Raw genomic sequence first — 24,160 nt, 5'->3', positions numbered from 1 at the left:
TGATATATAATATGTAATAGATATAATATATAATGATATATAATATATAATAGATATAATAGATATAATGATATATAATATGTAATAGATATAATATATAATGATATATAATATATAACTGATATAATAGATATAATGATATATAATATATAACTGATATTATATATAATGATATATAATATATAATAGATATAATATATAATGATATATAATATATAATAGATATAATATATAATGGTATATAATATATAATAGATATTATATATAATGGTATATAATATATAATAGATATTATATATAATATATAATATATAATAGATATTATATATAATATATAATATATAATATAATGATATATATAATATATTATATATCATATATATGATATATAATATATTATATATTATATATTATATATAATGATATATAATATATTATATATTATATATAATGATATATTATATATTATATATCATAATATATATAATATATAATATATAAGATATATTATATAAAATATATATAATATATATATTTATTATATATATATAAAATATATATTATATATGATATATATAATATATAATATATATAATATATATAATTATATATAATATATCATATATAATTATGTAAAATATAATTATATATATAAATATATATAAAATATATATAATTTTATATATATATATATATATATATATGTAAACATGTGCCATGGTGGTTTGCTAAACCTGTCAACCCATCACCTAGGTTTTAAGACCCACATGCATTAACTATTTATCTTGATGTTCTCTCTCCCCACAATCCTCGACAGGCCCCAGTGTGTGTTGTTCCCCTTCCTGTGTCCATGTTTTCTCATTGTTCACTTTCCAATTATGAGTGAACACGTCAGTGTTTGGTTTTCTGTTCCTGTGTTAGTTCGCTGAGAAAAATGGCTTCCAGCTCCATCCATGTCCCTGCAAAGGACATGATCTCATTCCTTTTTATGGCTGCATAGTATTCTATGTTGTATATATACCACATTTTCTTCATCCAATCTATCATTGTGGGGCATTTGGGTTGATTCCATGTTTTTGCTATTGTGAATAGTGCTGCAATAAACATACACATGCATGTGTCTTTATAATAGAATGATTTATATTCCTTTCATTGTATACCTAGTAATGGGATTGCTGGATCAAATGGTATTTCTAGTTCCAGATCCTTGGACATCACCACACTGTCTTCCACAATGGTTGAACTAATTTACGTTCCTACTAGCAGTGTAAAAGTGTTCCTATTTCTCCACAGCCTCACCAGCATTCATTGTTTCTTGACTTTTTAATAATTGTCATTCTGACTGGTGAGATGGTACCTCATTATTTTAACATAATGAAATGTGTTTCTTTATTTCTAGTACTATTTGATTTCTGAATTCTAGTTTGTTTTGAATAGTGTTTACATGGTATTTCTCTTTAAATAATTTTACATTTTACTAATGTGTGTGCTTACATTCAAAGTACTTTTTCATTGACTACTGTAGTTTGCTTCTGCTTTATTTATACAATCTGACAATTTCTGCCTTGAATTGGTGTGTTTATACCATTTACATTTAATATAAGTGTAAGACTTTTGATATGAAATCTATCCTGCTGTATTTTTTACTTGTTCTTTTTGTTTTTGTTCTTTTTTTCCTACTTCTTTATGACTTATTTTGGATTACATTTAGAATTTAATTGTATTGCCATCTTTGGCTTATTAGCAATATCTATTTAATTTTTTATGGTGATTTCAATTATTTAAATATTAATATTTAACTGATTGCCCTCTGTCTTTATACCATTTTGCACAGATAGCATACATCATGCTATTTTACATCTAAGACCCTTACATTGGGATTTTTCCTTATTCCTCTTCTCATTCTTTCCTTCTGCCTGAATAATTTCCTTTAACATCTTTTGTAGTTCAGGAATGCTAACATAAATTTTCTATTATTACGTGTGTTAATATAGTTAATTTTGCTTTCATTTCTGAAGAATGTTTTCATTCATGTTTAATTCATACCTGACAGGCTTTTTTATTTCAGATGTACTAAAGGTAAGTTGGTAGGATTCTTATTTTTCTTCTCTTCTGTGAAACAGGCCTTTTGCTCACCAGCATTATTTAAGATTTTCTTTTAGTTAAATGTTTTCAGAAATTTGAATTTGGTATACCTGTATCTGATTTTCTTTATGTTTCTTAAGTTTGGGATTTGATGGGCTTCTTGGATCAGTGGATTTAATTATCACACATTTTAGAAAATTTTCAAACACTATCTCTTTCAATGTGTTTTCCTATTAATTCCTCTCTTTTCTCTACTTCTTGTACTCCGGTTATATGTGTGTTTAACGTCTTGATTTTCCCCACATGTTACTCATTCACTTTTTTTTTAAGGTTTTTTTTGGTGCTATGGTTTGGACATTATCTATTGTTATGTTTTCAAGTTCAATTATCTTTTTCTGTAACATCTAATTTGATTTTACATTTACATAGTGAATTTTTATTTCAAATATGGTATATTTTAGTATCAAAAGTTCCATGTTGTTCTTTTTTTATATTTTCCAATTTGTTTTTTTCCTTATATCGATTTTTAAATTAATTCTTTAATATAATAGCTGTTATAGCTGCTTGTCTGCTAATTTAATCGTCTCCATTTTTGGACTTTATGACATCACTGACCTTAATCATGATTAAGGTCAGGATTACATTTTCTTCTTCTTTATATATCTAGTCATGTCTTATTCAGTGCCAGATATTGTGAATATTCTGTTGTGGAGAATCTGGATTTTGTTGTCTTTCCTTATAAAGTGTAAGTTGTTTTGGTAAACAGCCAGTTTACTTGAGGTTTAATGTCTTCCTTTAGAGGCTTGTTTTAATCTTTATTTAGGGAGGGTCTAGAAGATAATTTATTATAAGATATGAATGCTCTGGGATCTCTGCTGAATATCTTATGATTCTATAAGTTATCTGCTCTCTCATTTGCTAAAACTTGAAGTCTGTGTAAACTCTGAGATTTGTTTTGTCTGAAGCTCTCAAGTAGTTATTTTCTTCCTTCTTTATTTATGGAGTTTCCTTTCATAACCTTGAAAATTAGTGTGTAACCAAAGACTCAAGGGGACAGTTATACGGATTTTAGGAGCTTTGTCTTTATAGCTTGTTTCTCTCTGGTTCTTTGCTGTTGTAAATTCCATCCATCTCTATTACTCTCTACCTTAATCTTTATCTCCTTAATGAAACAGACAACCAGGCACTGCTTTTTGACTCCTTCTCTGCAACAAGTCAAGTAATTGCCTCCAGGCAGAAAGCTGGAAAATTGTAGGAATTACCTTCTTGTTTCCCCTTTTCAGGAATCGTGTCTGTGCTGCCAATTGTCCAGTGCCTAAAACCATTTGTTTCATATAATTTGTCTAGTTTTATAGTAGTTTATAGCTACAGTTGCATACAGTGTGAAAAAAGCCTGAAAACAATAGAGGAACAAATCTCCCAACCTTCATTTTTAACCTCCTACTGCTTCCTTTCCTGTGCTATTTATCTTTTCTCTTGTATTATTACCTGATTCTATGATTTCCATTCTTTTCCTAGGTGTTTGTAACCTAGCATTTTTGAGTGCCTAGTAGGAGTCATGATGTATCTATGTGCTTTACACTTATCTAATCTAACCACATGCTTTTAAATTATTGATATATAGGCCACAAGTGAAGTTACTAAGTATTTTTCTAGTAATTATTCCCCTACAGACACTATCTAACAGCAAATGGTTTTCGAATTAATTTAAAGGGTAATTTATATATTAACCTCTTCTTAAAAAGGAAAAATAGACTATTGGATAATATGACTGTGGCTACATTAAATTATCTGTTCTGAAGTAGAAAGCTTTATATAATAATTTTAATATTGTCTAAATGTCCATCACTTTTTAAAAATTTCTTACTCATTTGCTAATAGTAGCTACTGTTAGCAAAATGATCCTTGGATAATTGCAGCCCTTCTTAATGACTAACTAAACATAACCAATAATTAAAAAATTCTAAACAGAGGTCTATGTTTTCATTGCTTTATTAGAAACAACAGTAATCATTGTTTCTATCCCATATAATAGTAAACATTTTATTGGGTGGTTGTTTTTCTATGAAAGAAAAGCTGTCAAATTTAAAATTATGTAAAATATTCACAATAAAGTCATAATACAGAATTTATTTTATTTTCAAGCCAAGTATAGATATTTTCCATTGTATGGAATAAGTACTTCTTAGTTCTCTGCTCAAGTGTTCCTTCTTCTTTAATGTAACCTCCGCAGTGACTTAAAAAAATTACATTCCATCTAACTCAGTAATTGTATCAGCAAATGTTCTAACCCAAATAATCCAGCTTATTCTTTTTAAGTATCTTAAAGCTTGCAGTTTCTCAGTCTCTCTCTTGTTCTTTCTCTTTCTCTTTCTCTAAATCTTTCTCTTTTCTCATATATTTGAATTTACTGAATATTTTATTGAATTTTCCATCCAAAACCTACAAAGATTTGAGGGTAGTGAATTAATTTTGTTTTTTGGCATCCCTGGCAACTGCCATCTGTTAAGACTTTCAAGAAATAATGTCTTGCTGAACACTTATCTTTTCATTTCAATAAATCATAATATGGCCTAAAGTATTACTTAGCATATCTATGTTTCGTTTATTTTTTCAATTATTTTAAAGTTAATGTTTTAGATTTTTGACCTATTAGTACTCTATTGACTACTTGTTCTTGGGAAAATGGCCAAATAGTATAGAAACTTAAGATAGGTATACTCATTTTGCCCAATTCCGTGAAAGCAAAAACATTACTGTAGAGTGTCTTGATCTGAGTGTTATTGTTATCAAAACCAGAGGAACATTCTAATAATACCACACACATTGCCTGCTTGGCTTTGCGGCATGGATTCCAAGGGCAGTGTAATCAGGGATCCATGATCAATCTGATTATTACCTCACACAATTAATATCATATTTGATCCGCATTCTGTACATCAGAACTTTTTATTAACATGTTGTTATTAAGTTGTTTGGTATCAGACAGAGTTAAATGTAATCTTATGTAAATCATTCATTAACTATATGTGGGAACTTGGGCGAGTTATGTAACACTCAGAGCTTCAGTTTCCTTCTCTGTTAAATGGAGATAATAATCATGCCTAGGAAGATTGTGTTGGGGGACAAATTAAATTTTATATGTATATTTATATGTACATATATATGTAGAATGCTTAATACATTATTTGGCAGATATGAGTTGGCTCAGTAAATAGCAATTAATGTTGCCATTATTATTTTCTTCAATACAATAATTCAAATTTATAATGATACTGCAACACTCCAATTATGAAAAATTGCATCCTTTAAACTACAGTTTTGATGTGAGGTATATGGCTTTTATATAACTCTTATTTTTTGAAAAGTGCTGTTTGATATGCATCTTTATATTTGATCAACTAGTGGAAATAATTCTCTTTACATAAAAGATACTCAGTTTTACTATGTGTTTGAATAGTCTTAAGTAGAATGTCAAGAAATATACTCAATTGTTATTTTAAAAATATTTAATATCCATCTTTTTTGCAAAATAAGTACTTTTAAAATGATTAAAGCCTTTATTAGGTAACTTTAAGCTTCAAATATGAGTGGTTAACTATTAATTAGTACATGTACCAAGGAGTTTACATGCATTATTTTCATTTTTTGTGGTTTTTTTTAACCAAAATAATATCTATTTATAAAGTACAACATGTTTTGAAATATACATACATTGGGTAATGGCTAATGAGAGATCACCTCACATCTTTTAGAATGATAATTACCAAAAAGATGAAGGAATACACATGTTGGAGAAGATGTACAGGAAAGGGAACCCTTGTATACTGTTACTGGCAGTGTAAATTAGTGCAGTCCTAGGAAAAACAGGATGGATGGTCCTTAAAAATTTTTAAATGTAACTACTATATGATCTAGCAATCTATTTGCTATATATCCAAAGGAAATGAAATCACTATGTCTAAGAGATATGTGCACTCCCATGTTTATTACGGCACTATTCACAATAGTTAAGATATGGATGAAACTGGAAACCATCATTCTCAGCAAACTATCGCAAGGACAAAAAACCAAACACCGCATGTTCTCACTCATAGATGGGAATTGAACAATGAGAACACATGGACACAGGAAGGGGAACATCACACTCCGGGGACTGTTGTGGGGTGGGGGGAAGGGGGAGGCACAGCATTAGGAGATATACCTAATGCTAAATGACGAGTTAATGGGTGCAGCACACCAACATGGCACATGTATACATATGTAACAAACCTGCACATTGTGCACATGTACCCTAAAACTTAAAGTAAAATAATAATAATAATAAAAAGATATGGAATCAACCTAAGTGTCCGTCAGTGGATGAATAAAGAAAATGTGGTAAATATAGACAATGGAATGATGATTCAGCCTTTAAAAGAAGAAAAAATTCCTGTCATGCAACATCACAGATGAAGCTGGAGAACATTAAGATAAATGATGCATAATCTCACTTGTATGTGAAATGTAACAAAGTTGAACTCATAGAAGCAGAGAGTAGAATGATGGTTACTGAGGGTAGGAGGGTAAAGTTGTGGAGATGTTAGTCAAAGGATATAAAATTTTAGTTAGATAGAAGATATCTATTTTGTACACGATGGTGACTATAGTTAATAACAATATGTTGTATTCTTGAAAATTGCTGAGAGTAGATTTTAATTTTCCTTACAACAAATAAGTGTATGAGGTAATGAATATGCTAATTAGCTCAATAGCCATTATCTCGTTTATTTAATCAAAATATTAACATAGTACTCCTGTGTTAATATTAATTAACATGAGTATTAATGCTATTTATATAAAATAATATGAAAACACCAGAACTTTACTGCTTTAGAGTATTGAAAGATCTACATGATTGTTAATATTGTTTGAAGTTTTTAAAAATCTGAATGACTATTACAATGCTCTAATGTATGAGACTTTAGAGGCCTAGTATAGATAGAGAATAGTGTATAAAAATGATATAATATCTGACAAATCTTCTGATTTATTCTTATAGAGTAGTTGTAATGGTACTTTTAAATATTCAATAGCTTATTTTCAAATATTTTATTATATTTTATAATTTATTTTATGCCCTCTAACCTTTTTATTGAATGTTTTTTTCTCTGTGAAATTTTCTTAGGGTAATAAAACAATTTTTAGTACCTATATTAAGAATCTCTTTTGTTACTTATATCTTTTTTTAGACATTTTGCATGTAGAATCTACGTGTGTGTGTGTGTGTGTGTGTGTGTGTGTGTATTTAAGGCAATCACTTTAAATTTAGATAACAAATGTGTAATGGAAAATCAAATAGTCAATAACTAGACCATTATACCTTAGTTTTTTTTCCACAAGCTGATTATTTAAGTCTTCTTCTTTGATAAGATTGGACAACTATTATCTCCTTTACCTTTTTCTTCAGTGTTTCTGCTTTTTTTTATGGTAAACCATCAACAGCAGCATACTCCTTGTCTATTCATATGGAGTGCTCTTTAGTAAAATATATTACTGTACAAGGTTTCTGTATATAAGGAACCATTTCTTTATAAGAAACAACCTATGTACAAATAGTAAACACAATATCTAATGTCACAGAAAGCCCAAATTAAAGGGTACTTCAGAAATTATTGAACCCAGCCTTTAAAAAGATTTTTGAATTAATTTATTAATTGTCCCAGTAAGTGGTTGTGTATCTCCTACTTGAACACTAAAGTTTGGTACTACAAGAGTAGCCCTTGTTTATTTTTACAGAGCTCAAATTGTCATAATTATCTTTCTTATACTGACTCAGATGGACCTCTAACTGTTGGACTATGTTCAAGACTTAGGAAATATACATTCTAGTGTTTCAAAATACACCTGGATTACCATTTGCCTTTGATCATTTACCACCTGCTCCCATACTGTTTTTTAGACTCAAACAGCTCCTTCAAGCCCCCTGTAACCAACATGTAGGGCAACACTTATAAAATGCAAACACTGGTACATATTCTTCATTCTCAGACTACTCTGAGGCTTTGCTTTCCTCTGCTCTTGGCCCTCACTGCATCATCCTCTGTCTTCTCTTTCTATCTTGGCTGTTTCTCTTGGATTTGATGCCCATTGGTATCATCTGAGTGTTATGCAGAGGGTTAACAGTAACAATGAATCAATGGACCTGTCTATGGAAGTGTTTTAGTTTCCTAAGACTGCTGTAACAAAGTACCAAAAACTGCATGGCTTAAACAATAGAAATATATTGTCATGGTTCTGGAGTCTAGAAGTCCAGATCAAAGTGTTGATATAGCCATGCTCACTTTGAAAGCACTAGGGAAGCTTCTTTTAGGACCCAGCTTCTGGTAGTTCCTTGGCTTGTGGGAGAGTAACTCCAGTCTTTCTCCCTGTGTGCATGTATGTTTGTTAAATTTCCCAATTTGACAAATACTCTAATAACTTTTACATTTGACTGAGAAGAGTTCTGGGTGAAATACCATAGATATATGTAGACCTAATAAGACCATTCTAAATTGAAGATAATATCTATAGGGGATTCTGTAGGAATTGGTGGGGAAGGTTGATGCCGTTTTTAGGTTGAATCAGATTTGGCTAAAAATATATGAATGCATATATATAAACAACTAATGAAAATCAATATTTATATAGTCAACTAATTACATCTTTCTTCTTCCAAGAACACAAAAAATGACATATTGGCTATGCCTATACATAGTTACCAGGACAATTATTTTAACCAAATTTCGTAAGTCTGCTGATTGTTTTGGAACTTTAGGAATATAGCATATTCAGCAGCAGAAAATACAAATTATAATTTTATAGTAATAGTTCTTTCATTATTAAAATCTACCAGATATAGAAAGAAGAATGTATACATTGACTTTCTGAACTTTGACCCATTATTTCTTCTAGCACTTTCCACGTTACTAATTATATTACAAAAATTATTTGTCATAAGTATAATTTATTCCAAAAAATAATAACATTACTAATGTTAGATTAATTATACTTGCCATTTTTCATAATCGGTGGACCATGAGAATAAAAATATGATGAAAAAAACAGCTGGCTCTCAAACTTAACTATTCCTTGAGTAATAAAAAGTCGGATCTTTCAGATATAAAAAACTTAGTAAAATATAGTCTCCAAAGAGGCTATGCATGTAATTCAGAATTATATTATAAAATATATTCCTTTCAGAACTATTCCCAGTAGTAAAAAGTAAATAAATAACATGTAAATAAATGTACTTATTGGATTGTTGGTTTTTGGTCTTTACTTAAAACATGCCTATGCTTTATACTCATCAAATTGGGTCAGAAATTGATGAAAGAGCAGGGGTCTCTGGATCAGGAGATTTTTCTACGTTGTTTCTGCCGTCTACTAGCCTTCAATGATGTCAAAACACTCAGTCTTCCAGGACTTAAACTGGTCGTCAAATGGTAGTGTGCTTTATAATTTGCCTTTGAAATATAAAATTCCATGATGCTATTTTCCCCTTAAACTGAATAAAGACTTGTGATATTGTGAGATACATATTTGGTCTTTGACCCCTTTCCTAGCATATAACTCCTAAAATCCTTAGAATTGCCAAAGTGATGTCTTTTTTTGCATGCTAATGAGTTGACTGATGGCTGGCAGCCCCTATGTAGCTTCAGGATGAAGGCTGGTCACTCAGAGAGACCAAGCAGGATTACAGAGGGTGGCGACTTTTAGCCGAACCCCTCCAAGGAGGAGGGAGAGGGTGAAAGTTAAATTGATTATATCAGCCAATGGTTTAATCAATCATATAAAAACCCAGAAGGACTGGATACAGATAACTTATGGATGGCTGAACATGTGGAGGTTCCTTGGTGGGGGATACATGTAAGCTTGGCACCCCTTCTCACATGTTTTGCTCTATGCACCTCTTCATCTGTATCCTCTGTAATAAACCCATACACCTGAATATTTCCCTGAGTTCTGTGAGCCACTCTAGCAAACTCATTGAACCTAAGGAGGGAGTTGTGGGAACCCCAATTTGAAGTCAGAAGTTCCAGAAGTCTGGACTTGTGACTGGTGTCTGAAGGTTGGGGGACAGTCTGGTGAGACTGAGCCCTGAACCTGTGGGATCTGATACTATCTCCAGGTAGAATTGAATTTGGGTGACACCCAGCTGATGTCTGCTGCAGAATTGCTTGTTTGTTTGGTATGTGGGGAAAAAAACCTACACATCTGGTCACAGAAGTCTTCTGTGTAAAATAGAAAATCACAGTTTGAGGGTGTTTTTCCTTGAAAAACTAGTAAGATATTTCATTACAAGGAATAAAAATATTATTTGAGCAGATACATGTATCTCTACATCTAGACAAACTTTAGGAATCCAAAATAGTGCCATTTGTGTGTGTGTGTGTGTGTGTGTGTGTATGTGTGCTTGATTAGGAATGTTAGGTCCAGGACTCTGTTGCTTGAACCTTAATATCATACAGGAAATACATTGTTAAATTTAGTTTTTAATTCTCTGATGCATTAATTCAGAATTTTGACACTTATAAGAGGAAACTACTACTTCCTTCTTTAAGTCATGAAATGGCTTAGAGAAACTGTGCCACTAGGCTTGAGAATACCAGGGTTTATGAGGACCCCAGAGATACTGACAGTGAAGTTCCAGAATATGGAAGGGGAAGGAGCCTTACAGCCATGTGTGAGAATGCTTTCTCCCCACCACTCTCTCTCTCTCTCTCACACACATGCACACACACACACACACACACTTTTTCTCTATCATTCTTCAGCGATAAGAGTGTACAGGTTCTGACCCAATTCTGAGGCAAGCAGTAATTAAAGACCTTCCGCCATGATTCCAGTACCCCCTTTTGGGATGACTGCTTTACATTTTCTGAAGATAAGTGAAGAAATACCTATTGGCCCTCTGAAACTGTTTTTTCTATTTTGCTCCTTGGTCAGCTAGATTTACTAATATTTTGAAAGCTACAGAGAACATTAACAAAGATTAGCTTGTACATTTATTTACTTGGAGAGTAAGGCTGAGTCTAACTTTATTTGCCAAAATAAATCTTGTTTTTAAATAAAATTTTCATTCCATATGTCTTTTCAACAAAGTAAAATAGAATATAGAAATTTGATTTTATTTAATCCTAAATTATATTCACAAGCTAATTATTAATACCCATGTACCTTCCTTAGATATTTTGATTACTTCTAACATGTTACCTTTTTTAAAAGAGGATTTAATAAAATGATTCTTTTTAGTCTCTCAACAAATTAGAAAGGGCAAAGATCAGTCCCATAGTGTCATTTGACAGACTCAGTTTGTGATGATGTTCTTTTGTCATGAGCATAATATAAATCATATAAACTAGTATAACTGACTCTTCAGGGCATGCTGTAATTATCACACATATTATGTGATTGTGGTGATTGCTATTGATTCTCCAACAGACTGAAGTGAATGTCTTGGCTATGTTGTAATCTGCATCAACTTCAGAAAATATATGTGGCCAAAATTAGGAAAAATAATTTCAAGACAATAGAATCAAAGATCTTAAGAGTTCATCTGATCCATTATACTATATTTGGTATTGAAGGCTGATCATTCAGTCGCTTCTGAAAGGTCTTCAGAGACAGAATACTTACATTAAAAAGATGTTGTTGTAATTACAGAAGATACTTGCACATACTAAATGTCGTCACAATTGGATTCCAATAATCAGACAAAAGCCATAAAAAACATACAAGCATTTTAGAGATGCTTTATTACATTGTAGATTTTTTTATAAACACATAACCAGAAATTTTAATTATTTTTCCATTTTATACTCCCTCTCATTATTTCCACTAAGCTTATTTTGCTAGCTTGGGTTGTTCCCTAACTCTCCAATTAATACATAAGTGTATGCTTCAGAATTTCCCTAGTAACAATACCTTTAAATTCAAGTTCCTTCTCCCTCTCCTTTACAAGATAACATAAATCCTTTGTGCCATGATAGCTTATCCATATGTTCTTCCCAGTAATCTCTGACGATGGCCATTTGACACTCTTTGCGATGACGCTTTGAAAACCCATTCAATCCAGGTTTCCTCCCTTTCACCAGGGATTTGTAATGAAATATTCTTTTTCCAACTCAGTGTACCTTGTTTCTATTTTCAGAAATAAAGTTGTTATCTTTATTACTTCTCTGTCTTGTATCAATGCATTTATGATTTTATAAATATAACTATAAAATATAATTTTATATTTTATAATTAATATAATTTTATATTTTATAATTAATAAAATTTTATATTGCTTGTAGGATTTTTCTTTCTTCCAGGTCTGGGGTCTGGTTTCCTTCCTCTATCCTTTCAAGTGGTGATCCTAATAACTATATATGGCCTAAACCAATTAATAATCTTAAACAAATTTTCTATGTTATTTAAAATAGCATCTTGAACTCTCATATGCCAATCTCACACCATCTGTATGCCTTGAAATGATTTAATCACCTTATGTCTACCAAGTCCAATAGAGGCCTCAATTCCTCCTTAAGACTTTCTTTATGTATTTAGATCTAATATTATTTATTGTTGCTCAAAGCTTCTTTGATATTTACTTTCATTATTCTATATTATCTTTCAGATATTAATTGCCATATGCTGCATGTTTTTTATATTGACTTACCTCCTTAAATCTTATTTCCCTAATGACACAACAAACTCTTTGATTACAGATATTGCGCCACATAATTTTATACATTACCTGCTGCCCATTAATTCCTAGCATGGTTCAGAAAACACAGAAGATGCTTAACAAATGCTTATCGAATTGAATTTTCAGTCTGTCCATTTAATGTGTTAGCAGATGTTTACTTGGTTCCTTGTCTTGGCCCAACACTGGGTTTCCTTTCCTGATTAATTGCGATCAAATAAATGCTTTGGAGGCCAATTTTTTTTTTTTTTTTTTTTTTTTGCAGCTGACAAAGATCGAGCTGGTCTTATGCTACCAGAGATGCATATTTTTCTTTGTTTACCTTTTAAACTAGAGACAACCTAGACCACTGAGAATAAGGAACAGCACCAAATCAGAATCTCTTGGGGGAAAACTGAGGCCTGAGTATTAGAGTTAATACATAAAAATGCCAAATTTTGGAGCCAGAGGTGGGAATGAGGAACCTGTCCCCAGAGCCGAGGGCTGGAAGCCAGAATGTAGAAGCAAAACAAATACAATTTAGACATGTATATGGAAAAAGTATTCAGTGAAGAGCGAATATTCCAGGAAGATTTCAACAGTAATTATAGTCCATGGTTTCCACAAAAATCAAGTTTGAAAATCTGGATCACATAATGTGATCGCATATGTAGATGCCGATGAGCTGAATGATTCCTGTATCCACAATTATTCTGGCCAGTGTCTGTCCGTGCTCAGTTGCTGGGTCCATTGCTCCTTGTGACTCCACAGGGTTTAATTACTATACAAGATGAACTATGCTCCCATAGGAGAAATGCATTCCACAACAGTTTTCTTAGTTTGAGTTTGTTACATAATGAGTCACCCCAGAGACTTCTGATTTCTTCTAGTGGGCAGAGCACTATGGAAGCTGCTTGAGGAAAGGTATTAGGTAAGTGCAAGACACTGATATTAGCTGATGTGTATTCAGTGTTCCAAGGCAGCAAAGTATTAGAATGTACAAAGTATTAAAAGCATGTTTTTCCCCCTGATACAGTTGGAAAATTTTAATAGTTCAATTTGTGGCAATACCTAATACAATGTTAGATAAATATTTATTAAACAGACTGATTATTAATTTTTCTTAAGTTATTGCTAAAACATTTGCTTAAAAAGATATAACAAACCTCTTCTTGTTTACCGTGTAAAATACTCTAAGAAATAAATACACTTTTCCAGAAATTCAATTTATATTTTAAATTTTAGGATAAAAGAAAGCTAATTGAAATAACTCAACCACATAAATCAAATTAACTCAAAATTAAAATCTGATTTCTGAAAAATCTCATAGCAAACAAAGGATAACCTCATATGCATAATGAGGTAAAGGATTAAGACAGCCATTTAGTTAATTCAAGCTAAAAATCTTCTTTCCTATAACTTTAATGAATATTTTAAGCAAAACTACCGAAGTCTAAATTTATCTGGAAGGTTGCCTTGGCTTTTCAGGGAACTTTTCATGGACGTAAACACTGACAATATTACTTTTCTAAAGAGCTTCATAATTTACATTTTAGTGTTTGTCACACACTGTTAGATTTACAGACTTCTATTTCCAGCATTCTCTTAATTAAGACAGTCCTTCTAGATAGAGGGATTCAAAATTATTAAATTAAGGAACTTCTCACACGGGTCACAGATGTGAACATTAAGCTACAGAAAATTTAAGAATTATTAGTTTTAACTGTAGACATGGCGTTTTTGGCAAAGGCTGGTTTTTTAGTCCTTTCATTAAAGCTCCTGTATAAATAAATGCCAGGTTTGAGGCACCTATTATTTTAAACTATTTTAAGCAAGAGATTTGTCTCTATATGAACTTTAATGAGCTTATTGTGCTGAGGTTATTTTCGTGATGCACTAGAATGGTTCTCAAAATTGGTTTGTATCAGAAACATCTGTAATTTTTTTAAACTGTCCACTTCAGAACTGTACCCTTCTTGTCTCCACTGCAGCCCTCCTGAAAATGTGTCTATTAGGGATCTATGCATTATAAAATCTCCCCAGATGACCTTGATGGATGGTAGGGGTTAGAACCATGGGCAGGTGGCTAATTTAGGTTGAAATGAAAACGTATTTGGACCAAAGTTGTAAATACATTGAAGTGTTTATTTCAGTGTGAATATTTAAATTGAAGATGTTAATTCAGTCTTTACATATATTGTTTTTGGCTTTATTGCCAACAGCAGTACAGATCTTTTTTCACATTTTATCTCTATCCTGAGTTTAAACAAATTGTAATGTCATAATGGAAATGGTATTATTGCTGTATAATACAAAGACAGGTAGAGATGAATTGCAACTAGAAATCACTTTGAAGATCTCTGTGATTAGAGAAAAATTCTAACTTATAAGCAGTACTTGAGTATATTCAAGAACTTTCTGAATTATGCTTCCTTTAGGGTGAACAAACACAAAAAACAGTGAGAGATCTGATCTATTCACAATATCCAGAAAATATACAATGTACATCTCAAAATGAGAAAAGAAAATTCTGTCCTTTTAAAGACAGAGTGCCAAACACCCTGAAAAAGAGGGAATAATCATGCGGGAAAGTTATTTTTACAAAGTTAATGTAATTTAAGAATTTACTTCACCAAGAGAGTAGAATGTTTTAAAAGGAAGTTTTTTAAAATTCAAAAAGCAGAAGTTCTGATTTACCATTTACTTCTTCCAAATTGTATAACTATTGAGAGGACAGTAATAGTAAAGTCTGTTTCCTTTCTGGAAAAGCAAGGAGAAGCTGCTACTAATTCAAACATATATTTCGGGGAGCACAGAAGTTGCAATAAAGCTACAATGAGTAGTATAGAGCTCTATGCTTCAGACTAACTGATGCCTTCTGACTCCTGTTGCTGATGTTTTAGTAAGAAAAGTGCAGTGAATGGTTAACTCTCTTTACAACCATCCAGAAAAAGACATCTGCAATTGCTCCAGGTCTCTCTTCTCTCTCTCTCTCGCTCTCTCTCAACACCTCATTCGATCTCATGTGATGCTCTTCACTTCAAGGCAGATCCTATGACCTAAGCAGATTATTGTAGATGCATGAAGGACACAGCCAGCTAGCCGCGCTTCTCAAGGAAGAGATTTGGCTCCAAATAGGACACTAAGCTTTTCAGCCGTCTGCTTATTTACGTAGTCAGCAAGATGCAGTGTCTCTGGGTGTTTAGTGGACTCCTGGGGAATCAGAGGAGAAACAAAAGCAAAGTGGCAGCCGCTGCAAATGTGGGAGTCTGTGCCATTAAAGGAAGCAGTTGCTAATAAGGGCCTGTGAGACCTAGGTTTCCTTGGTTTCCATGACAGTTATTAGGTACCATAGAAATTGAATTGTCTCCCACAATGCTGTTAGGGGAGAGGGGGTGCTACAGTGACAAAGCAGTTCAATTATGACTTGCAGTAAATCGTCCTTTGGAGAATGCAGTACTCCCTGGATTATTTGTTCTTGCATTTCTTTTAACTCCCCTTTCAATGTGTTTAACATTTTGACCAGAAGACTCTGGCCTCTGCTGCACAGTGTCTCAAACACTATTTTTCCCCTTTTTGTTTAGACCTGAGCTTGGCAAAGCAAGGATATGAACAATTGTGCAGGTGGGCTACTCAGGGCGAGTGAAGAGATAAGGCATCCAATCAGGGATTGGCCACCTGCAGCCCTGCCAATATGCCCCTCCACCAGATTTCCGTAATCCCAGCACGGGAGACTGCCAGCAATGGGAGAAATTCAATGGGCAGAAACAAAGAGAAGAACAAGGAAGTCGAGGTAAGAGGAGGTTTAATTTAATAAAATCAGAGAGCCAAGCCACTGTTGCCAATACTGTGCTCTCTGCACCGTGGGACATGGCACGGGCATCAGAGCAGCTGGATCCCAGCTCTCAGTGTGTAACAGTAGATTGGAAGAGAATTACTTATAACTGGCAGGGACATATTAAACTTCACCTCTATTTTGTGAACGAAGAGAGGAGCCAAATCCATAAAGACACTTCCTACTTGACAGATGGAAACTTTTGCCTCTTTTTCTAAACAATCTACGGAGTCACTTTTGACTTTTATGGCTTGTGAGTTACAACCGGCTGTTCTGGGTTGGCTCTGGACATTGCTGTGGTACATTTTCACATAGTGGAACTGGTGATGCTGGCTGATTTTGCTCACTGCCCATTGAGCTACGATATTTGAATATAACTATCTTAACAAAGGGACAGAAAAGCCAGTTATGACACTGAATACATAACATGAATTAGTGCCTCATAGGATCTATTTGCTTTTCATTCACTGGCAGTGCATGGTTGTGTATGACTGTTGTTTGATATACGTACATTTATATTTTGTTTTTTATGAAAAAAGGCTTTCTTTGAAACTTCACACAGGTTATAATTTTCAACTTCTTACATTGAGCCTTTATTTTGCAGGGAAATTTAGCAGCAGTTGTTCTAAGTTAAACTGCTTGAAAGATCATATGCTGGAAACTTATTTCAAAGGTTTTTAAGAAAGGGATTGAACTCAACACAGTCAAGGATATTGAGTGGAAATGTCATAAATGTTGTTGTGTTCCCCTAAAAGGGAGCTTGAGATAGAATGCCAGAAACTGTAATCCTCTTGTCTCTTTAACATAACTGTTTTCTAGTCCTCAGGTGTCCTTAGCTTTTTGTAGGAGATGGGCTTTGTCTACCTCCAGTTCTACATGTTAACCATTTTTTTTTCTCAAGAATAGCTGCTGGAGACAGAGGGAGCAGCAAACAAAAAATAAAGCAAATAAAATAAAGGAAATGGGAGTGGAGTGTCAAGGAGTATCTGAAAGGAAAAGACCAATAAATTTGAATACATCTTCAAATGAGAAAATACATTTGCAGCCTCTTTCTACTTTATTTGAACTGATTTTGAAAATGTCATTCAATGGCAATGAGTTCTTGATGTGGCTTGTATTTGTAGATAACTTTGGGAGATTTCTCTAAGTTAGTGCAAGAGATACTTTTACATTAGTAATTGCCTCATCATAAACACATCAAATATTTCTGGAATTTCTGAGAATTAAAAATCTTTGTAAAGAAACTTCAGCAGCCCAGAATGCTCAGGCACATTCTCTAGAGTGTCTGTTTCCTTTGACTTGGAAATGTGATTATTAGAATATGAAACAGGTTTCTCTTAAGTTTGTTGGTGTTAGGTGGGGAAGGTGGGGTACAGTGATCAATTCTGCAAATAGGTATAGAAATGCCAAAAGCAAGATTCATAAAAGTTATACATTGCTTACTCACAGTATAAATTTCTGTATAAATTTAATTTAATGTTGAAGAAAACTTTATGTGAAGATGTTGGGTGGCAAATTTGTTTGGTATCTGGAATGATCAGCATCTGAATAATATTTGGAAAAAAAACAACATTGTGTCAATTGCAGGTCTTCGCCAGAAATCTCTTTCTGTAGATGTCTACTTGGCATGAATTAGATAAATTGAGATGGCTTACATAATTTTTTAAGAACAAACAAATGTTTTTTATTCGTTAGAAATAATAATGAAATTATTTTTTGTCAAGTAAAAATAGCCACAATCGTTATCCAGATATGGGTATTAATCCACATCTTTAAACATCTTCACAAATATCTTGAATTATTAAAATATGTATAGCTTTGTTTCTTTCAGGGTCAAAAACACTCTAATGTGTCACAATGGGAGTTAGTGGGCACTCTTAAAGAAAGAAGAGGTTAATTAGGAGAAAAAGGAAGGAAACTGAGCCTTCGTATAATTTATAAAAAGAGATACTGTTTTGAATATCAGAAAGGGAAGCACTTATACATGTTTCAGATGCTTCTTGGTTTTCTATAGGATGTAGTTAAAAGTTTTATTTTAAATGTATGTTTAAAACATATTAGTCAATCTTGTAGGCCGTTGAATAACTTGTTTTGATAAGCTAACTAAATAGTCTAAAAGAATTGTAAATGACTTTAAGGTGGATAAGTTAAACAGCATACATCTGTGTGTTGGACAGCAAGAAGAATCAATGATTCCTGTAATTTCAAGTGGCGATGCTTTCTAAAGAAAAGTGAAACATCTTGTACATATATGGACATTTCCTGATGAACAAATGAGAAACATCCTTTCTTGAAGTTTCCTTAATGCTTTTTGCTTGTCCTAAAGTTATCCAAAGCATGCCTATGTGCATTGGGAAAATGATCTAATTTCAGAATTAAGAATTTAGTTGTAATTAATTTAAATTAGTAAATTAAATTAAAAACTAGTTTGAATTTAATGTCATTGAACTTCTCTTCATTCAAAACTTAGTGACTCCTAACTAATATATTAACTTGATATCAGATTTCTTAAGCCATATGAAAAAAATAGGAAAACTGTAAATCATAGTTAAAATACAGAAGATCCATCCTGTTAAGAATATCAAGAAAAGATTTCTAAAAATTCTTTTGTTGATTTTTTAACAGCATAGATCTTCTATATTTTAAGATTTTAAAAAATCATTCCTACCTTTAGCTTTATAATGAAAATGTATTTTGACATATTTTGCATGCCATAATATTATAATCATCTCTGTTTGGTTAATAACCCTGGAAGTACAAAACACAAAATAATATATTATGTCCAGTTTGAATACAGTTGATATTAAGGGTTAGAGAAGGGATGTAGGTTTATCTTTCAGAGGCACTAACTCTGGAGATTGATTAGGCAATTAAAATGAAGTGCCTTAGACTTGCATTCCTGGCACAAGATTTTATTAGCACAACCAGAGTGGTTACTACAACCACTTCACTTCTTATGAAGTGAGTAGATATTGGTCCATTATGAAGCTACAGAAAATTTAGCATAATACAGTAGTCAAAATAATTAATTTACACTTGGAGACTGTATATGTGTGATGGGATGTTTGAGTTTTAACTCCAGGAGAGTTCTGGAAGGAAATTAGTAATCAGATTTTCCTTGGTAAATGGAATTGATAAAGGAAATAAAATGGTTTAGGTTCACCTACACCTTGGGAAAACCACATTCTTGGGAAAGCTTTGGGAGAAGATACTTCTTCAAAATGGTCCATAGTTCCAGATTTCTTTTTCTTTTCTGGTTGAATGTCAGAATCTGACAGTTTAGCCTCTTTATATCTTATTCGCCTACTTTTCTAAATAGACCATGTGCTTCTGTTAATTCATTCTTCTTTTTTAGATATGTCAACACCACTTACTATGCTGTAATTAATTCACATGAGAGATTTGGGTCTAAAAGACATCTGTCTCTTACAAGGGTGGTGAATTTTATTAATCAAATTCTTAGCCCTGTAGGTGTAGCTTAAATTCTAATAATTGTATAAATTCCAGTATTTAGTCGACCTCTAGCACATATTCCTTATACTTCTCTGGGATTTGTAAGCAAATGTGTCTATGAGTTGTAAGTGTAGAGATACAGCATGGATGGGGCCAAGGCTGTTTCTGGCACCTGCACTGCATGCTGCTATATTCTTTCACCACACACTGAGTCTATACCTTAGATGATGGGAGGGACCTAAGAGGGAAAAACAAAACATGAGTTCTTTGCTTCTGATCCTTCTCACTCTCAAGCTGACCACACGTGGCTATCATACTTTAGAAAGATTTAGGAGGAAAACAAAAACCAAACCCCTTTGTTTATATGTACATTTTCTTTTACTGCTGCCATTATTTTGTGATATTTCTCTACCTCAGTTTTTACATTTTTTTCCAAAAAGAATATTTAGTTTTTCTTCCAGAGATATCCCTTTTAAGATCTTCTACTTGCCTTTCCAATGATAGCTCATGAACCATCTCTTGTTTTTCAAAGTAGCTGGAGATCTGTTACTGGGGAATCTCTTTTGGTAGAGATTCCAGTAACCTGGAAAAAATATGTGATATATAGTTTTGTGATATATAGTTTTTTTGTGTGATATATAGTTTTCATTTTGAACATAATGGACAAGTTACTGATTTATTTATTCTCATTTTTAGTAAAAAAATTGAAAAGTTAAAAAAACACATTTAGTCTCAGGGCCAGAGCTGAGATTAGTATTCAGCTACTCTGGGCTCAAGTCTTACATTTTTTTTTACAGTTAAGACAACTTAACCTTTTCACATTACTTAAGCAAAGTTGGTAGAAACAAAGGATCCCAGAATCAGAAAGTTCCTTAAAAATTATTCATTTTAATTTACATTCCACCATTGAAGTCCATAGAGAATAAAGAGTTTGCCAATGTCACACAACTAGTTAGTGGTGAATTTGGGACAAAAATTCAGGCCATTGACTACCAGTCTACTGCTCTTTCTATTACCAGTTCATTTAGCAATCTTTTTTTCAGACACCAAATTATTATCCCCAAAGAGTTAATGTAACCCCCAAACCTGCTAACCTCTAAGTGGGGGGAGTTTTGATTTATTTTCGTTACAGTGTCTGCCCATGACTCATAAGATCAGATGGAATATACATTGGGTGCTATTATAAAATATAACTAGAATTCATTTTATTCAAATTCAGAAAATATGGAAAAAATAAATAATAATGGTCAAAGTAATTTAGTAGGGAGGATACTGGGACAAAATTCAGAATATTTGAAATAGACTCCTGGCTTCATCAAGGCCTCTTAACCTTGAGTAGATAATTCACTTAGCCTTTCAAGTTTGTCTCTTTGAGAAAAAAGTACATTTTAACTAGATCTCATTTTGAAAATAAGATTTCATTTTCTTCTATTATCCCTTGAAAATGATCACGTGGCCATGCTTCACTTTGGCACACAAAGGCCATGTTTGTCTTCAGATGCATATTTGTTTCAGGCAGGATAGGCCTGAGTAGTGAGGACTCACCTCTAACGGACATCTGTTGTGATTACTGTGCATCATCCATGTTTACTTCTGGTAACAGTGTTCAGAGAACCAACCCTCCCCCCATTCTCAGTCATGTGATTTGGGATGGGCCTTCACTGGCGTAAAATAATCAGTGTATCACAATACTCTGTCTCGGTAACTTTTTCAGGAATGGATACTTGATTCCATCGAATCAATGGCACACACTGAACCTTTAAAATGGTTTTTGGGAAGAGACACCTTTTTGTCCTGAAGACTTCTGAAGTAAACCTGCTTTCTTCTAATGGGTGGCTTGTATAAGGACATGTGAGATATACTGAGGGAAAAGGTTGAAGCTTCAAAGGGACTACAGATGCTCCCAATGCTGAAGTTTACTTGGAAATAGGCAGAACAGAGAGAGAAAAAAAAAACAGGTTCTGGGTAATATTGTTGGGGCTAGTGGATCAGTCCTTCTTTAAAACCAATCCTTGTTAAAAACCAAATTTTCCAATGAAGTGATTTGATATATGTCCTTTATTGTTTAAGCTGTATTTTTGGTAGAATGTTGTGTCACTTACAACATTAAGGACTCTAAATGATACTTTGCCAAAGGGCAGTTGCAATAATTTCCTGCTTTGTTACCTGTGCAGCAACTGGCTTATGAGATGGGAAATAGCTGGGATCTAGGTACAGCAATCATAAACATTAATTTTTGAATAGCCTGTGCTGGAGCACATTTACCCAGAGCATACAGGTTAATGCTCTGTATTAATCAAATGAAATGCCTTTTTAGCAGGTGTGAATCTGACACTACAGGGTGAATGCCTAGGGGTAGAAAGGCTAATTCTCTTTTTCATTGCTTCAGAAAAGCACTTTCCGACTACTCTCCTGAGTCTAAATTGAGTATTAGAGTCCCATGTGCTTAGAGTGAATTCCACTGAGTATGCTAATAGTGTGAAAATAATTTTATATAATGAAAATCAGGAAATTTCCATATTATTATTTGCTTTCAGCAATGAAATTAGCATAATTCACATTAATTTTTCTTGTTTAAAACAGATGTTGTGGATAATTGCATTAATAAGTAAGACTGAATAACACATTTTATAGACTATTAAATGAAAACAATTAGCAATTGCCATCACACCCTGGTCAGTATTTTTTAAATTGTGGCCTCAATTAGGCAGGTAGATTATTGAAACTCCTCCCTGGTGTAGAACTTTAAAATTTTTGTATTATGAATTTTTAGCTGATTTAATGAGACTCCATGTGGTCATTGTGTTTGAAAGACTATTGAACGAAGACTTCATGTGGAAGAGTCTTGGGGCATTGGAGGAGCAGGTGTAGCTCTGCATATTTTATTAATCAGGATTTTTAAAACTCGCTGATTAGCCAACATTTAACTCAATTCTTTGTAGCACAAAGGGAGCACTGACAATGCCAGCATGGGTTTAGAATCCCTCAATTTGAGGTACTGCTGAAGGGGGAGGATCACAGACTGAGAGCATTGCTTTCCCCCCAGCTCATTCCCAGGAATATCACCCTGAACCACTTGCAGCAGCCTTCATAACCTCCAGGTGAGGATGAGAAATGACATCTACTCGATTCTCATTCTCTTCCTTGTCTCTGCAACCCTGTTAGATAATTGAAAGAGGCATGACATGGGGGTAGAACTGGTGATAGAATTCTGCTCTTAAAAGAGTGAAAAGGAGACTGAAGAAAAGCACGAAGTGCTTCTAGGTGCTAGGTGTCTGACTTTTGGCTTTCAGCCTGTCATCTTTCACCTTGACTATCCCATTCATCAAATTGTGCAGATCTGGATAACAAAAGTGAAGCAGGCAAATGAAGTGGACTTACTTTCACTCAACCAGAGGTTGCACATTTTCTGCTACAAAGCAACATGGTGCATTCTTTACGATTTGTACTTTTGATGCCAATATGAATGAAAGGGAGTTTCTCAGGAAAAAACAAACAGTTCTGGCACCTGGAAACCACTGGATGCACAACGCTGCAGGAAACAGATAATGAAGCTCATGTGTGAGATACAGAGTAAAACATTTAAGTGAGGCACCAGCTATACAGTTTCACACATGTTCAGATTCTATAGTAATTATCCTTACCTGTAAACCTAAACAGGTTTATTTCTAAGCGAGCTCCATACAGTGGTCCATGCCTATAAGTGTTTAGTGGCTGAAAGTTGTTATGTTTAACGTGTACAGACTTAGATCTGTAGCACAGCTTTACTTTCCAATTTTATTCAAAATTAATTATCAAAACTTATGAATGTTAGAAATTTGTCATTGCAAATTTTACAAACCTTTAAAAATTCCAATACAGCAATCTGTTTCATTTTAACCTAAAACTACTTTCTGTATGACCATTTACTATGTGAAACTGCTACTACAGTTCATTTAGCTTTTGGAAGAAGTGATTTCTGTATACACTTAGCTGATTATACAGTGAAGGATTCATCTTTGGCTGTTAGTTTTACCATCTGACTCAAACATTCTGTTTGTGACCCTGTGAAATTATAATAGAACTTCATGCTTTAGAATTAAAGGGCCCCAAATCCCAGC

At 33.1% G+C, this 24,160-nt stretch overlaps 1 protein-coding gene across 5 annotated transcripts in view; it reads left to right on the top strand.

Moving 5' to 3' along the window:
• Positions 1-24,160, top strand: part of MARCHF1 (membrane associated ring-CH-type finger 1) — an 844,416-nt gene that overhangs the window by 374,235 nt on the left and 446,021 nt on the right. For 4 of the 5 annotated variants that reach the window (XM_063664256.1, XM_063664258.1, XM_063664259.1 and 1 more), the window contains one exon: positions 16,357-16,565. The exons of the other annotated variant lie outside the window; for it this stretch is intronic. The gene's annotated coding sequence lies outside the window, so the exon portion shown is untranslated. The remainder of the gene's footprint in view (positions 1-16,356; positions 16,566-24,160) is intronic. 5 annotated transcript variants of the gene reach the window in all.

This window comes from Pongo pygmaeus, chromosome 3, assembly GCF_028885625.2.
Source record: "Pongo pygmaeus isolate AG05252 chromosome 3, NHGRI_mPonPyg2-v2.0_pri, whole genome shotgun sequence".
NCBI classification, from domain to species: domain Eukaryota; kingdom Metazoa; phylum Chordata; class Mammalia; order Primates; family Hominidae; genus Pongo; species Pongo pygmaeus.
The sequence above is the reverse complement of the archived record's forward strand: the minus strand, read 5'-3'. Positions and strand labels throughout refer to the sequence as shown.